The sequence below is a fragment of the Typopeltis vanoorti genome, chromosome 13, assembly GCF_054136105.1.
Source record: "Typopeltis vanoorti isolate ZY-2024b chromosome 13, IOZ_Tvanoo_1.0, whole genome shotgun sequence".
NCBI classification, from domain to species: Eukaryota; Metazoa; Arthropoda; class Arachnida; order Uropygi; family Thelyphonidae; genus Typopeltis; species Typopeltis vanoorti.
This window is the reverse complement of record NC_143561.1, coordinates 82,111,958-82,130,541: the sequence shown is the minus strand read 5'-3', so window position 1 is coordinate 82,130,541 and position 18,584 is coordinate 82,111,958. Positions and strand designations below refer to the sequence as shown.

General features: G+C 35.5%; 1 protein-coding gene across 1 annotated transcript in view; it reads left to right on the top strand.

Annotated features, from left to right (window-relative positions):
• LOC150100317 (centaurin-gamma-1A-like) overlaps positions 1 to 18,584 on the top strand; it is a 418,649-nt gene that overhangs the window by 124,760 nt on the left and 275,305 nt on the right. The window lies entirely within an intron of this gene.

The window sequence follows — 18,584 nt, the reverse complement described above, 5'->3', positions numbered from 1 at the left end:
TTAGGCATTCTCTAATTCCATTAAACTGCAAGAAGTCCGACAGTAGAAATGGTTTTATTTTCTTGTTTTGATCTTCACGGAAGTGCTTTGATTTCGTTTTGTGTTGTTGAGTTGGGTTAAAATGACTTGATCATTAACTTCTATTCTCCATCCCTTTTTCAATTAGCGATGGAATGTTCAAAAGCTGAATTGTTGCTTTTTATTCGCACATGTCTTCTGTATCATTGCATTTACGCTAAGTGTTTATTGCTCTATCATTCAGTTAGAGTGGTTGGTCATTAACTTTGCAGATTTTTTTTGTGTGTGTGTGTGTATGTGTGTGTGTGTGTGTGTGTAAACCTACGACCTGTATGTCGTCGCTCGTGCGTACAGGTAATTGGATATCGGTGCGTCGTAATTGTTTCCTCGTAAATGAATGTATCGCATTTTATTTGTACTTGCTACTTTAAAAAAAGGTTGACAACGCATTCCTTTTTCAACATTTGCAGTCTGGTTTTGATGTCCACATTAACTCATGCGGAACAGGAGTTTATTCCATCACGAGTTTCATTTTATAAAACGAAAGAAGAATTCAGTTATTTTTCTGAGATTGCAAGAAGTAAGACTAGGTATGCTCGTATTATCTTTTGTAAAAAAGAAATTTGCTGTATGGTTGGATTTGAGCGAATCTTGTAATTTTTCAAGTACAGTATTGTAGACCGACATACAATACCATCCTAGTGATGACCTTATGGTTCAATCGTTCTCAATAACTCAAGTATTTATTATCCCCGGTTTTTCTCAATATTGCGTTAATTCTAATGCGATAAGTACAATTTCCTGAAATATATTGTAGAACTTATCTCAAAATCTGGATACAAGGTTTCTTGTTGGGTATAGTATTTCTCTTTTCATTCTGGTGAACCATTTTCAGTGTATTTTATAAATGAAAGGCGAAACGAATGTAGTGAATAATAATCACAATAGACTTCACGACTCTATGGCTGCACAGATGTCTATAAAGCGAACGACTGCAGTCCGTTACTTTTCATAAATGTATTGTCAACTTAGTTTAGAATTATTTACAGTGCAGTATACATATTTATGCCCGCAGAAATATTTTTTGAAAAAAGCAAAAATCTTAAAGAAGGGTCATACATTAACATCAGAAGTGAAGCATGAAATTTTGAGTCTTTAGGAATCCAGAATGAAATTGGTGGAGTCCGCTCCAAGTTTCAGTTGCCCCATTCTGCGATAAGCACCATTATAAAGTTTGCATTATTATGAGTTCAAAGTATATATTTACGAACCTACTCCAATTCATGTCATCTGAGTCTATGAGAAATTTGTGTTCGATTTACGACGACTTGCTTAACGAAGGTTTTTCGAGAACTAGTTAATCGTAAAATCGGGGGTTTACTGTCTTCATCATCAGTAATAATGATATGCTGAAATCGAGACCCGCGTGAAGCACAATCTGGTCTTATCAGTGAAGCACGTTTGACTGCCTGTTTTGATAAAAGCACCTTGTCGTTCTAAGGGGAATTCTTTTTAGTTGCTTTTCGCAAAATGCGTTAAGCTCTTGTTATGTCGTTTTTCCTCCGTCCGTGCGCATCTGATCACACCGATCAGGTTTGACGGATTTTATTAAAACTCGATATTTGTTTTGTTACTGAAATTCATCTTGTCATTCGAACGTTGGTTTAAATCGGACCATTTTTAAGTGGCAGAAGGTACAGAATTGTAGCACTGCAAAAGATAAACTGCCTACGGTTTAATACACCTTTCTGAACGAACACGAATTTGCTTTTTGTTACGACGTACGCGAAACCATCACGGTGGTTAGCTTTCTAAATAGCTGTTGTTTTCTTGAAACGTTTTTTTAAATAGCTGTTGTTTTCTTGAAATTTATTTCTGACAAAACACAGACTCGTAAGAATGATTTCATTGGCTCATCGAATGTTCTATGCCACAATACACATCATTCTTAATGTCTGTTATTTTCAATCAAATTACTGTGTGAGGACCTTTTTTTTTTCTTGATATCGATGTTTTAAAATTTACTAATCATCGTTTGTCTAATCATCTGGATTTTAAATCATTCTTTTAACACTTATTTTTGGCTCCTAACTGCAATACTTTTATTTCGTTAGTGCCTGATCGTCACTTGTGATTATTTTAATGTTTTTTTACACAATACTGATTAATAAACATGACAGTGAATATGACGAAAACCTTTCTTGAGGATAAATATAAAAAGGATGACTGAATTCAGAATTGTAGAGTTGAGTAGAATATGATTTTTATATGACTTTTGATCGCGACTCTAACGACATGATTGTTAATTAAATTAAATACTTCTTTTTTTTTTTTTTTCGGAGTTAGACCGTGATTGTAGTTATTTAAAACTCTTCTTTTCGGCTGCTCATTTCTTGATTGCAAAATAATCACGAACCAACAGATATCATTTGCGTATACTATACTTCGATGCGATGCTCCGTTTGGGTTGAGTTACTCAAATGAATCGCTGTTAAAGAAAGTATTCAAGTCCGTGATTGCACAACGATTATAATAAAATCGTCTTACGTTTTACATGCTTTGCAGGAAGGTTTCACAAAGTCTCGGAAAACTTACAGTTCAATGAGGTTAAACTGCAGAGGAGACAATTTTCTTTTCAGAGAGGGGAAAACATTCTTTAAAACTAAGAATTTATATTTTTAAAGGTTATAATATTCAAATCCTCATCTGTTGTCTTTCCACCAGATACCACCAGTGATCTCCACAAACTCGATAACCTAAGGAATTACATTAGGCATGTTTGAAAAGCGGTATAAACCGTTTTTCAGATTGTAGTTTAACTTCTTTACTTTCTCTTTTTTTTTTTTTTAATCATAATTGTTCATATTTATGTTTTCCTAACAGACAACTTGATCCAAATACATGCGCTTGGAATGTGACGTGCATTATATAGGAGGCTGCGTAACACATTGGTACATGAGATACAACATATTGGTCCAAAGACTTGTATAATATTGCAAGGATTTTAATCACGATACACCTTTACCGTATGTCAGTATTCATTTAACTCCATACAATTGTTCGCGGCTATAGGAACACTAGAAATATGGGTAGTAGTTAAAGCGTGTCGTATTAGTTAGTTAGCCATTACATCTAATTTTATGTTTATTGCATTACAGATGCATTTTTCTTCGCTTCTTGAACAAGACTTTGTTCTCCTATCTTCATCAAATTTCAGTCGATTCAGATGATTTTCGGTGAGACAGAAGTATGAATATTGTGCATTTTTCCTTTAATTTTTTTAATCCCTTTATGGACAACAATTCTCGTTTCTTATTTCATTTAAGAAGTATCGCTTTAAACATTTTCTTATTTCCAATTAGAGAGCGCCTTTTATAAATAATAATAATAAAAAAAAAAAATACATCGCAGTACATATCCAGGTAAGACTTCATAATATTGATACCAAGTCCAAACTTAGTCTTATTTTTGTTTCTTAGCATTCTTTTGAGTTTTTTACGTGACAGTTCAAAAGTGTAATCTGAATGTCGCTCATTTATGCAACTAGTTACTTAACCAAATTTTCTTCCAGTACGAATTCAAATTTATGCAGTACGGTATTTGATGTACAGTAGTACACCGTAAGCGTTTATTTCTACCCTCTGAATAACTCACGCTTTCTCCATCTTTCTCCCTTCTCTCATGTTCAGTATTTAAGAGAGGGATGGAAAGAGAGAGCCTTATTCCGGCACATGGCCTTCAGCTGGCTGTGCAGTTTTGTTATTACTGAGCGCTGACTAAGATCTGTTGCTCAGCTTTTGAACAGCCAAGTATGTTGACGCTCGGGTGAGTCGCTGCAGTCATCATATATTTAAACAGTGTAAATAAAATAGCAGTAAAACATCGCACTTTTGTTGAATGGAGTGGCGGCTGTATACAAATGAGCGTTTTATCTCTTATTACATATTCAAGCGTTTATTTCAGTTTACGCTTACATAATTCCCATTTTTAGGATGCTCAACGTCTTGATTTCTATATAATAACGTGCAGAAGGTTATCTTACTGTTTTTTTGGTCTAAATTACGCAATTTTATTAAAAATTATTGGTGATATTTAACGTGTTCATATTTGAAGCTTCGTAAAATAATTTGGTCTATATATGGTTCAGTATACTCGTTAAAATTCTATATTATAAAGTAGTAATTGCTTTCTTCACATCTATTAGGGATAAAAGCTTTGGTATTTTAGGAAACGTGAATCTATTGCTTAGCTTCCTTGCGTGTTTTTTGTTGACATACCCAGTTATGACATCATGTCTCCAAAGTAACTATAGGTTCTGCATTTATTAGCTGATTGGTAAGATTTGCATTCCAGTCCAACTGTTAGAAATATTGTAGAAACCTTTTTTCACTTGGTTATAAATTAAATTAAGCTTTCCAAGAAATTATATTCTTGTTTAATCCTTTATCCAAGTGTAAGGAAACAAAGTTTGTACATGAAGTATCTTCACAACTATGCTGTTTATATAAAGAAGCAAATAACTTCATATTAATTGCCTTAGTATTCCATAATGTATAATGTAAAACACACATCCTTTCGGACGTTTTCGATCTTTATTGAGGTCTCATCGATGAGATCCAGACCTATGATGCATGTCATTATATACACACCCGAAAGGTTTGTGCTTTGCATTATGGATACTAAGGAAATCGATGTGAAGTCATTAGATTGTGCATATAGGTAACCTAGTCGTGAAGATACTTCACGCGCAACTTTGTTTGCTTACACTTGGATGAAGGATTAACCAAGAATATATCCTGGTAAGTTTAATTTAATTAGAAATATGAGATTTATTTTTTAGGTGGCTATAGGTTAGATGATTCAGAAACTCTACTTTTTGAACCAATCATTGAATTTTTCAAAGCCACGTCAGAATTCCACTAAGTGTAGTGGTAGTCTTCACCAGACAATGAAGTTTGTCTTGGAATGATATTCGAACCCGTGCCTTTCGTTGGAGAACGGAAGTGTTCACCTGGCAAACGGAAGAACGTGACACGGAAATTCATTCATTTCGTATGATGATTCAACGCCCGTGAGCCCCTTTTACGAGGAGGTACGGCAGCACCTCAATCCTCCCCCACCCCTATTTTTTATCCGGGCTCGAGACCGGCATAGCTGACAATTCAGACTTATGGCTGGAGGGATTGTCTTAAGTATTCCGATTGTATTTGTGTGTGTGTTCATGGGGCCCGTTTGCCTACTTGCTGGATGAAAAACCCCTCTGCCCACTCCCAAGACCGGCTAACTTGGCTATGGCTGAGGAAGATCCTTAAGCCCCTCACGTCGTCGACGGAAATCGAACTCAAGACACTCCTTCCTTAGGCATATGGTTGCGAAGCACATAGCCAGTAGGCTAACCGCGCGGACGACACGGAAATGGAACGAAATAAAGGATATGTTAATACGCAAAGGTAGCCTTTTGATAAAACACAAAAAGAGTAGTTTTGGTGGTAGCAGTAGTGTTCCGCTGATGCGTTTGATAGATATTAGGTAGCGAGAGGATCACTTTTTCATATAAAACAAACAAAAAGCCGGCCATGGCGGCGCAGTCTTGTTGGCAGCAGAGTGGAAAGTATCTCCTCATTTCAACCAAAGGGCTGTAAGTTCGAATCTCATTGCGACATTGATGTGTTTGAAGGTCTTTTGCTTTGACCAGTGGGATACCACTGCTCTGTTTACTGGAAATCTCGCGTGGCTTAAAAATGTGTTATGTTAGACTTCAAATCATCTTACGCCATTAACTGTCCGTTGGTGTGTGTGTGTACACACACACACTATCGTGCCCGAACATTCCTTAGATATAGTTATTCGCCATAGCTTGAAGACTTCGCCAACACAATTTCGTTACATAACAAAGCTCCTTTCTATAGTTTCTTTCCGACTGAACAGACACTCATCATTAGATTGTTCACTGCGGATCTATTAATTGTCTGCACATTTCCCACATGTTGTTTCATTATTATTATTTTGGAGGTGGGGAGTATATTCAATTTTTGTTTATATATCGCTCTGCGACAGAAAGAATCGGGCCAGTCACTGATTTCGTACTGCAAATATAATTCACTTTGAGAAGGTGGGCGGAGGGGTATTGTTTACTGTCACCGCATCTACAGCTTGGCGAACAGTGCTCAAAAAAAAGTAGAGTTGCTCTTTTTCATGTATAAGTTTGACTTCTGTAAGTTATTTGGCTGTTTACCATAAATGTTTAAAGTGTAACTCCTCACTCGGCACCTGGACTCCAGTAAGATCGATCTTATATGTATTTGAATAAGGAACAAAATGGCGCATTGCATCTTGTTGTTCAAAGAGAATGCAACTTAACATTTTATTTTGTTCAAGCTTAACAGAAAGAATTCGTTCATAATGGCAAGTAGAAAAAAATAATTCGTTTACTTATTTTAGGAAAAAAAACGGGAAACCATCTCCCTATTGGGCCTTTTCTCTTTGCTTGTTAGACTGTAATAGCTTTTGTTTCTAACAAAAGAAAGTTTCTGCGATATTCACGATATCCACCCTCTATAGGAGATCAAGAGACTCGAACATGGCATCTATGCCATCGTTATAACTCTCGGATGCCTTCAGACGGCACCTGCATTAGTGAATAGCATCTGATGGAACAAGAGACGTCACTACTTTGGGAATGAAGCGTGCATTACGTGTGTTTGAATGGCATTTTGACTGTTTATAGTGCCAAGTTTCTTTTCTGGGAGCTCGCGACGTCATTACGCTTGTTGCTGTGGCGCCGTGCTTTCTATCAACCACACCCATGTCTGTACCTTTCATTCTTTCTTTTTTGTTCCTAACTCATGTGATGGCACTTCGCGTGCTTCATGAAATGTTCAACAGACTTCTTATACGTAGTTTTGTACTCGCTTTTTCAAATTCATCTGGGAGAGTACAGTTCGTGTTATCGGATCGAGTTGTTTTTTAAAATGCTCCCACATGTCTTGTATAGTATATTGAAAGCATTAAAAGAATGCTTCAAGAACAGCGTATTTTCTTCACCTGACTAATGGCAGCTGTTTTTTTCCTGTCAGTGGCGTGGATCAAGCTGGTTTTTTTTTTTTTTTTTTTTTTTTTTTGGTAAGGAAAACAAAGTTCCCCACGAAATTGAGATGTTGGCAGTCTCGCTGAAAAGAATGGAAACTGACTTGTGCTAATTGAGCTTGCAATTCTAGCATCACTTTTCACATTTTCGCCTAGATAAACTACTTGGAGATAGTGGGAAAACAAGAAATTCAAATTATAACCAGAATCCGCAGGTTGTGATATGAAAGTAGGCCATTATGAATGACACTTCAATAGTATTTGCTGTCAGTTTGTTTTTCCACCTCAATTAGACCGGTGTCCAAAGTATTGTTTCATTTGCAGAGAGGAGGATTAACTCAAAGACGTCTAGAGGTACTAAGTGCTTTAAAGTTCGATCCTATATACAGCTATTCCGTGTACTCGGGATTGATTTTGAGTTTCATGTCGCTCTAGGCCAAGGACAGTGAACTTTTTTTGAGCTTATCGCTTTGAACTTTTTATTTATGATGGAAGGTTTTTATGTCGCTTCAGTCAGTGACCATATTTTTGAAAAGTCCAAAGTAGGACACAAAGCAAACCCATGGGAAATATGACGGAATGACATCACAATCGTAAAATTACTTCGTCGGCAAAATGAATATTGTACATGAATATTCATATAGAAATTGCAAACCTAATTTCATCTGTTGGGTTCTTGTTAAGATCCATTCTAGCTATAATTTACTTGCGCATAATTTAATTCTGTCTAATAATTTGACAGACTTCAATATCTATAATTGTTGAACAGTTCTAAATCAACAAACTTCATCCATTTAACTACCTTGGACAGTATTTTAGTAAGCTTTCTTGGCTGTTGGAGCTGAGCACATTTCATAATTTGGTTGATAAGTGCACAAATAGATAAATTATCTTTCGCGTGATCTCATTGGTACACAATAAGCACTTAAATACTATTTACACCTTTTCAGTGAGTCGTTTTTTAGCACTTTTTTCCTAACTATTTGGTGGCGTTATTATTCCTTAGTCGATTAATAAAACCTTGACTATTGCAATATCCAACAATGTTAATATTTTAAATTGGCTCTTTAATTTATCGATATTCTGAGAAGAAAATCGCAGTTTATTTTGACGTTAATAATTGCGTCCAAACAAATTTGAAACTATATCTGTAAGAGGTTCAAATGAAATAAAACTTAATGTTATATCTCTCTAAATAAAAACTTTAATTTCTGTTTATTGATGTCACATTTTTGCTTAATTTTATTATTGTTAGATCCTGAAATAAGACACTTCCGTAGGCTTCCAAGAAAGTTTTTTTTTTTTTTTAGGAATTCTCCATGAAGAAAATGGTTTCCATTGTAGTATACAAAATGCAATGTTAATTTTAATTTAAAATTTATTTTGACATCAGCACATTGCCACCGCTGATTTTTACTGGATATTAATTTCTTTCTTCGTGTTGACTATACAGTTTATGATTGTTTTCCAAGTGCTTGTTCAGGTTAAATGCTCGTATTTCGTTACCCCAAAACAATTTGCTATTAATGAGCTGCACTAAGCTTTATTTGTTTATTCACTTAAATTATCGACGGAGGGAAAATAACGTACAGGCACACTCTTGTCATACGACACATTAGGTTCTAGACCACCGTCGTATAGCGAATCAATGTTTTTTTTCCCACTTGTAGATGCATGTGATGGTTTAATATTTTTAACCAGTCATATATATGCGTAAATTACGTGAATAAATACTTTATTTACGTCAGATTAAATAATTTTTACAAACGAAACTTATTCTGAATAGCCAGTTTGGTCATCAATCTACACCAGCGATTTTCAACCGGTGTGCCGCAAGATTTATGAAAACAAATTAATTGAAAGAAATAATATCGTAAGTTGCGCATTTATTTCTTAGTGTCTGGTCTTCCATCATGTGTGTGTGTGTAAAACAATCAAAATTACGCCTATTTTTTGCCAGATCATCAAAAAAATTAAAAGAATATATTTTTAGTGTGCCGCAGAATTTTAATAATTAGTCTAGGTGTGCCGTATTATGGAAAAGGTTGAAAATCACTGATCTACACCATTAAAAGTTTTACGTTTATTGATAACTGCAGTATTAACTAATGTAACACTTTTCACGAAGAACTTTACTTTTGTTTTTAGACAACTGTAATAACAGTAGTAGCAGGAAATAAGTTTAGTGTTCGATACACCATCCTCACTAAAATTAATAATTCTGAATATATAATGTAATAGGTTGACGCGTCTCTTTCTTTTAACTGGAACCAACAGCACCGTTACTTAGAATTTTATCTTCTATTATTAACAACAATAGAATAAAATAATTAGTTATAAATAGTTTATAATTCACAGCGAAATACCAAAACATCAAGAGGTGTAGCGAACAATGGCATCATAAATGAACTGAGTACACGAATACTACGCATCGGTTGATTCACGGCAGCATCATGTCCCTAAAACCGTCGTGAGCGAATGCATCGTCGAATAAATGGGCATCGGTCATAATTGAAAAGCGTCGTATGAGCGAATCGTTAAGTGAAGCGTCGTAATGCTGAGTATTACTATAAAAATCCGTGATTGCACCGAGTGTTGAACTTCGTTTTTATGACTTCATTCGCACAAGGAAACTTCAACAAAAACTGGTGCCGACAGGAAACTGCTTCTTATTGGTGCTCTGTTCATTCAAGATTCACAGAGTATATGATGATGACATTTGTTTACTCATTTTAAGAACTGTATAGAAATTGTTTTTCGTACGAATCTGATTTCATTAAACTGTTTAGCTAGTGTACCAGTTGTTTACGCTTTGCTTTCACACTCGATCTGATTGATTCTCGAATTAAAAAATAAATTAATTAAAAAAAAAACGGTTCATGCAAAAATAATCCAGTGATGCATATCAGTATTTCATTTGTGTTATCCAGATTGCCTTCTCGTGTTGTCAATCATTTGTCATCCCTTCTCTAAGCTAAGTTATTGTTCCACCTGTTCGTAAAAGGTAATATGCAGATTAAAAAATAATAATAATGGATCTATCTATCTATCTATCTATGTTTTTTTAAGATATCTGAAAATAGAAATAATCTCCACTGGCTTTACTGATTATAAGCCTGTCATTGATGTCTTTAATTAGCAGTTATTACGAACTCACTTTCGGTGGCAGCGCTGTCTCAACCGGCCATTATTCTGCATATAAAAAGAATGTTGTTTTGCACTTCGAACATTGCAGAAAATGTTCTCTCTTTGAATTGCTGTAATTTAGTGGGCGAAAAAAAAAAAATCTAAATTGGAGCATGTGTTCCTATTGCCTTGTTCTGAGTTCCGTATATGTCGGAATATTTACGGTACATATCTCCATTATTTTTCTATTTAATTTCCGTTCCCTTCTCCCCCCCCTTTTTTTTTTCACTTTTTGTTCCATTAAAAATTTCTGAGAAAATTGTTCTGCTCCGTATGTTCTCTATAAAAATTCTGGCATTTTTATATTAGTATGATAATGTTAGTTTTAACTGAATCTCGATTGAATAAGAGAAATGGAAGTTTCTCAGGAGAGAAATTACGAAGCGGATAATGAAAGCAGCGGATTTTTTTTTTTTTTTTTTGTGATGCATGTAAAGCAGGACTTCTACTTTTGAAGAGAAAGTTTTACTTTCATTTTAATGGCAAGACAGAGGGAATCACTACTCGGAATACCTATTTTGAAAGGGGGGGGTTGCCTTCTGAAAGAAGAAAAGTTCTATTAAAATATCTTAATTGTTCCCTTCTAAGTCGCGCAGTTGAACTGAGTGCAAACATCTTCACTTCTTAAATTAGGATCTGAAAAGTTAATATTGCCTTACGTAACTTAACATATCCTCTGTGAATAGCACTTCTGCTTTCCAACCTCGTAGGTTCGAAATACCACTATCAGCATGCGGGTGTTCGTGAAACGAATTTCATCGTCCGTTGTGAAACCACGTTCACTTTGAAAAAGTTCTGTTTATTCTCTAGAGCAGAGTTCCATAGGTTAACAAACTTTGGTAAGTGGGATTCGCAGAATGGTTCTCATATCTGTTTAATCATTAATAGTGAACTTTTTCAGGTTCTGCCATTTCCGGAGTTAATCAAAATTAAACTGTGAACCTTATAATGTGCACTCTTTGTCAGTTTCATTCCGTCTAGCGCTCTTTCATGTCATTACAATTTGGAACCGGTTATAAACGTATTGTAATAAGATTAACCTGGTTCCATCAAACTCTCTCGTGTTCATGTCATCGGTTGATGGTTTATAAATTGTCAAATTTATAAAATTAAGTTCATTGTTGTAACGAAAGTAGTCGATTGTTGTTCAGGCAATGATCGCAAATGCTTTGTTTCACTACAGCCGCTTATTGCGTGCTACTATCACTTGTGAAGCTTGTCAATGGAGGTGTACGATTGTGTATTATGCTGATCCCCTCAGAGTATGTCTCCACGAACTGAGAGATGAGAAAATAATGAAAAGTAACACCTATTTGCCCTTTTCCTAGCTTCCACAGGATACGTGCACTTCCGGTCTCCATACTGCCTGCCCAAGATTGGTATAATTGGTTTCATAAATATCCTCCTGTGGAGGGATATCGAACTTCCTCCTTGCAAAATTTCGAGGAAAACGATATGCTCTACCAGACAGCTTGGCAGCGGTAGTGATTAATTTTACACACTTTATCTAATCCAGTAAATTACTTGCTTTTCGGGGTATTCAACCCCGGGTAAACAAGTACGGCGATCACTAACGTTCCTTGTTGCGTGCATCGCTCGTTACACGTGACTTGGCTGTTTGACAACGTCCTTGTGGCACGTGAACTGTTGAAGACGATGGTCTGTCAAACAGGAAGAAAGTGGTGACAGGCATTAAAGAAAACGCTTCCGTAAATGCCGTTGCGGTTTGTCTCTTTCGTTATTTAGTTTGATTCTGTGTTACTTGGAATTGGAACTCGGGATTTTTTTTTTCTACCCTATAGCGGGGGGAATCTTTCATTGATATAATGTATCATTAGATCTTCAGATGTAATGATACCAGTTTACAGAAAAGAAGGAAATATATAAGGGCACCCAAGTGCTAAATCAGTATCACGTGTTTTGTTTCTTTTGTACATGTGAGTAAAATAATATTCAGGAAAAGGAACGAGTTTGATATTAAAGTTATTGTATATAATTCTATTATGTGAAGCCGATAATATGATATTAAGAAGATAAAAAGTAGCATTGGATAATAAAATGCGCATGATATATTAAAGGAATCACATCAGAGGATCTTTTTATACAGATTTTATTGTATATTGGATAATACACACACACACACAAATAAAAAATCAGTAACTAGTTATTTCCATACGTTAATCTCTTGTTTTCATAAAGGGCATCAAAATTTTGGCATTGGTGGCGTCCAGTGGTGTAGAGGGCAGACAAGACAAATTCATCTTTAGATATGGAAGTAGCAACGCTAATATGTATTAGGAGTTGTCCGCCCTGTATATTCATAGACGTATAAAAATCTGTATTAAAACTCTCGGAGCAATAAGACCTGGTAAAGACATTCATAATTTAACAGAAATTTTACATAATACTAGGTGGAGCAATTATGCTATCTGTTAATATGCCATAAAGCTTGGTTGCCATGGTGGTTACGCTCAAGAAAAACTTAATCCACATCGGCCGCCTTTTTTTTTTTTTTTTTCCCAACATGTTGAGGTAATCATTTTGTTTCGCACACAGCTTCCAAACAAAATAATTACTTGAGTCCGGACAGAAGCTTTGCAGGTATTCAGTGGACTTTAAACTGTAAGCCATTCAAGCATATCTACAAAGATAATTTTCTTTACCATGGGTAACCATGTATTTGACATTTTTCTAAGGGGATTTAGCGGAGATCATATCGATCAGCAGATCAACAAGGGTTGAAATATATTTACATTTGTATTATCTGTTTCTAAGGTTGTATGTTAGTGAAAACTGTTGAGCAAAATCTTCTTTGAGTCTTTATTATTTCAGATATGCTGAATTGAGGGATTTCTTGTTGGAGAGGAATTAAATAACCAAAACTCAGTGATATTGAATGGTCTTAATTTCTTGTTGAAATCTTTAAAATATTAATGAAACGAAGGCATAAAATATGTGCCACTAAATAAATTTTGAAAAATAGTAAAGAAAAAACTTTCCCCTCCATTATATCTATTATCCCCCCCCCTTCCCGGAAACGTAATGATTTGATGGCAGTGCATTCACCTTAATTTGCTGTACAGTATTTATTCTTAGTAGTATGAAGTATGAAACCCTAACCCGTTCTATAAAAAGTCGTGACGCGAACAGGTAAGTTTTCCGGAAAGCTTGACTCGAAAAGATTAATTGCATCTCTGCATGAAGCATCACCAGTGGCGTTTTCGCAAATTGCGTAAATAGCTGTTTTCAAGATCAAGGATAAATCCAGTGTTCCCTATACTGAAAATTGGGAATAAATAGCCAGTTTCCTCTGACCCTCGACTTATATAATATGAGCATTTCTTCCCCATCTAGAAAAGCTTCCGTAGCTCACTTGGTATTGTCGATGCCCTCTGGTTGGAAAGACTTAGGTCAGAATCTCGTCTAGGATGCGAAGAACATTTATACAGGATTGTCATTTGAAGATGAGTTAGCGAGTTTCGTAATGAAATAAGTTTTTCTCCGCGGTTTTTTTTTTTTATGTGTTTCCCTCCCCCGGATTAGACAAACTGGACAAAAACACGCGCAGTTAACTGACATAACGATTTTAAGTCGCTTTCTGCTGTAATTCAAAACAACAACCCAACTCTTGGATTTGCTTTGTTTATGTGCCGAAGTTGCCCGACTTTAAAAAGTCAGTTGTTACTGCTGTCAGTTGAATAAAATACCGATCAGCTAATGCAATGATGAGACATATTGGAGCATGCACAAGTCATCTCAAGAACATAACCTCGGAATTTTTAGACTCTCATACATATAAATTTAGCAACCTCTCTTTCTCTGTGTAAAGAGTGCATTGATTCTTTATTCTCTACTGCTTCATTCACTTAGAAATAAATTCAATGCGGAAACTGTTATTCTGTGGAAATTGCAGTCTTTTCCAAGTATATTATTGAGTTATGAACCAAAACTGAAAGTTGCGTTCGATTTTGTAGATTAGCCATGGCGATATTCAAGCTATGATTCGTCTTGTGTGTGTTTATGTATCGCGTGCACATTTCAAAGCAGTGGTGCGCAACATTTTTAACCTGACGACCCTCAATTCAATTGATCCGTTCATTGCGATTTCGTTTTTCGAAACTCACTTTCGTGCCATTTTGATACGTAGAATGGAGAGAGAGAGAGAAAGAAAAGAAAGAAAAATGTTGAGATTACGTAATCAGAAGCCAATAAAATGAAATATGCAATATATTTAATCAAACCAAACTAAATATACTTATAGCAAAAAAAGAAAATGATTATAAAAAACGAGAGTTTGGCTCGCGCACGAACGCATATACTTATAATTTGAAAATAAAAAATAAGACCATTAAATAAAGGCCACTTAATGGGTGACCAAAGGCGAATTATCACCAAATAAATATAGTGACTTTACCATTTGTTTGACACAAGAAGAACCTGTTATTGCCATGGAAACGTGGAAGCATGACCCATCCTAGTCAAACAAAACTATTATATGTTAATTCTATGTAAAATGCAAATTCTTGTCCTGACGCTTTCGATAGCTATAATTGCAATTTTGAAGGACTTACTAGATGCAGAATAACTTATGTAAATCATTTCCAATTGAGGTAGCTTTAATAATTTTACTTTTTACTTACCTGTACTATTTAAAGTATGCTACTTTGCAGTATTAGTTAGGAAAATACACTTGTTAGACGAACTGCAAGTAATGAAATATATTGTCTGTGATTATACTCGGTATATATAAAAAATAATTTGGATATAATATCAATAATTAAATTTGGTAACCCTTACGAATTTTCAACCAGGGTTATTTTGTAGTACGTAAATTATGGAAAGAAGACATGATGCCTCTTACGAAAATAAACTAGATATTTGGATGTTAAAAGGTATCACTATATATATATATATATATATATTTTTTTTTTTTTTTTTACAAAAGTGCTTTGCTTTAAGATTATTTTGCTGAAGCAGCTATTACTGTAGTCACACGAGGTGACACCCCCAGAAAGTAGGTCAAGGTAGATTCATGCTGGGAGGTAATGGTGTAGAAGCATCCAACAAATAACGCGAAGGTGATGAGCAGTCTGTGATGGCACATGTGGGAAGTAACGGATGTTTTTGCTATTTAGTTGCTAGTGCTTCGTGGTAAATATCACTCCAGGTGATAGGTTCGCTTCGAAACTATTTCTTTCTCCAGTCGTGTGTTACATTTCTCATTTGCTTTATGGATTTTTTTTTTTTGTGGTTGTTGTTTACTTCTTTTTCCTCATTACCTTGAATTTACTCCAAAACGATATCCTGCAAGCTCAGGGTACGTTGTTGCTCCGTGTAGTTTTTCCCCATTAAATCGCCCACCCTTGGATACTTTAATTGTAAGCAATTACGAAACTCTTTTTTTTTTTTTTTTCCCCGACTTCAGTTGTCAGAACCGGTAACTTGAATTTTAGCCCGATTTCCGTTAAGGTACTTTTTCAGATGGCACGCATTTGAACTGGTTTGTATAATGTTTCGGCCGTCACTGTAATGTAATAAGACAACTTTAATAAAGGAAACTCCCATTTGCAAACATTACATACCCATAAGTACAGAGCTAATGACATGATGTGTTACTTGGTGATGGACGGTATTTGCTTAGTCTTACGCAGCAAGTCGATCAGCCATATACTGCTATCGTGCGTAGCGCGAATTATCTAGTTTTTACTCAACAGCAAAACACCATCATTGTCGGTGATTTAATCCACGAATATCCTTCTCTTACCATAAACTTTGAAAGCAGGGTATCCACAAGGCAGGTATGCCTTGCTTTTATAGACCCAGTGAATGTCGATTCTCACATTGTTAAATATCCTAATACCGTAGTTACGTCACTGATGACTATTGTTATTTTACTTCTTAGAAAAGATTGAGACGTCTTATTGTGGAGTAAGTCATTGCAAGTTTCCCGATAGACATAATCTCCTTAGCGCAAACAGAAGAATACGTGTCCTTTCGTTTAGAAAGACCTGAGTGCGAATACCATCAAGAATACGATGATCATTTATAATAGCTTTGCCTGAAGGCGAGTTATCCGATCTCGCGCGGTAGTGCAAGGATTCCCAAAAAAAAAAAAAAAAAAACACGCGGTGAATGTGGCTCGCGGCCACGTGTTTTAGTCATTTGAAGAAGTAAAGATTCGTTACCGGACTGTGGCAAGAGAAGGTCAAGTTGATTAAGTCAAAAACGTTAAAGGCGATTTATGAGAACATTAAACTACATTCACCAACGTGCGTTTTCATTATATAAATATTCTACCCATTAAAGATTAGAAACCTGTAGTGCATTAGTAGTGACTAATGGTAGAATAATTCAGAAATCAGACGATACTTTTTAAGTTATGTCAGGCCTCCAGTAAACAGGCTGGTAATTTTAAACGGAGTGATGAAAATCATTTTGCAGTTAGACTCTCAAACATTCACGCTATAAATTTGTTTGCGTTATTTCTCAGACATCAAGGTTATTTGGCATTGTAATATTTGTTGTATAGCGAAATGGTTGAATATGCCATTTCGCTATACAAAATAGAATATACGTGAAGTTTTAAAATAACTCGGTATTTTCGAGGAAAACTTCCGCTTTGTGATTGGTATTCGTGGATTGCAATTTACTAGACAAGGATACTTTTCGAAATCCTCGGCCAGAGATGGAAACTTGGGGAAACTAGGCTGCATCTTATTTCGGAGGGATCTCATAAAGCCAGTGAATATTTATGTAATAATGATTTTATAAGCTAATATTAATACAATCGTTGTATTAGTAAGTAATAGTTTGTTATTTTTTCCGAAAAAAAAAAAAAAACGGGTGTGTCAGGCTGGAAGTGACAAAAGGTCACTAGTTTCTCGCCTCTGTCGTAGGCGGTAGATGCGTTTTATCGTTCTGTGATATGCTTGTACCTTTCTTCGTATCATAATATCGAAAGAAAAATCAGGGAAGGAGTGCAAGTTCGCTGGCTTATTCTACTGTACTAATGTGAATGAGATTAAAAAAATCACAACGCAAACATAACTCTGTCGAGCGCCTAGTCGGTTCTTGATTAAGCTTTAGTGTCGTTGATCAGTTCACATTATTTTTTTTTAAAAAATCGACCGTAGCCAAGTGGATAGCTTAAGGATGTGGTTTCATTCCCAATCATGGGTATGGATGGTTGAATGTCTTTAGGTGGTGGATGAATTCCGTATGGGATCATCCCCTCCCCCATTTATTTGGAGGTCTGAAGTGGGTTAAAAAAGTTACGTGTTCGGTAACTTCTGCACGATGTACTGTAGTTTTGCAGCTTTTCGTGGATTGCAGCATATTTAGTATATTTGAACACAAAGAATTTACACGTAACAATATTTAAATAAAAAAAAGTCTAGTTTGATTTGTTTGATCTCTCTCTCTCTCTCACACACACACGCTACTTTGTTTTGTAAGCAAAGCATTTAAACACTAGTTGTCGCAAAAGTAAATCCTGTTCTTTTTTCGAAACCATGAGAATGGTGCCTCCTTCCTTCTGGAAAGGGAAAAAAAAAAACACTCTTAGGAAGGAATGTGGAGAGGGTGGGGGAAGATGTTCACAGACCTTTCGAGTGGTAGGAATTGCGCTCATTTAATATGCGAATCAGCCAAAAGTCCAAAACTTGTTTCAGAAACGGCAACTTCTCTTTGCCTGAAATGGTTTTTAATCCAAACTGTAATTTAATCGTAAACCAACTCTGAATAATTTTTGACTCTTAACTTTCTGACACTACGATAAGCATTTTCCTCTCCATTCTGTTGCTGCTGTAATATGTCAGAGAAACAATTCGTGTGTGTCTACTTTGCTTAAAAATGAAGTAAAATCGCAAGGGAAATCAGTACTGGAAAAAAAAAAAGTTTAGATTTCTTGAAAATAATTTTCAGGTAGGGATTTTTTGTTTTATTTATTTCAGTAAGCAAAGTAACAGATCAGAGCTACTAACTTCATTTAGTTATGTAGATTGTTTCCCTCCGTAAAACAGAATTGTAGTAAATCATCAATTTTTCTCAAACCAGAACTATGATACTGCAATTTGAATTCATGATGATACTCTTTCAGGATTAACAGGACAGTATTCCAACCTGCTCTGGTTGGTTATCCACCTTTAAAAAAAATCTAATACGGTATATTAGCTTAGAAACTTCTTAACTTGACAGTTTTTTATTTGTTGGCTATAAAAGTAGAGAAACTGCTAATCTGGAATTTATTCTGGTGTGATCGATCGAGAAGTTGGTTGAAATTACCAGCGACTACC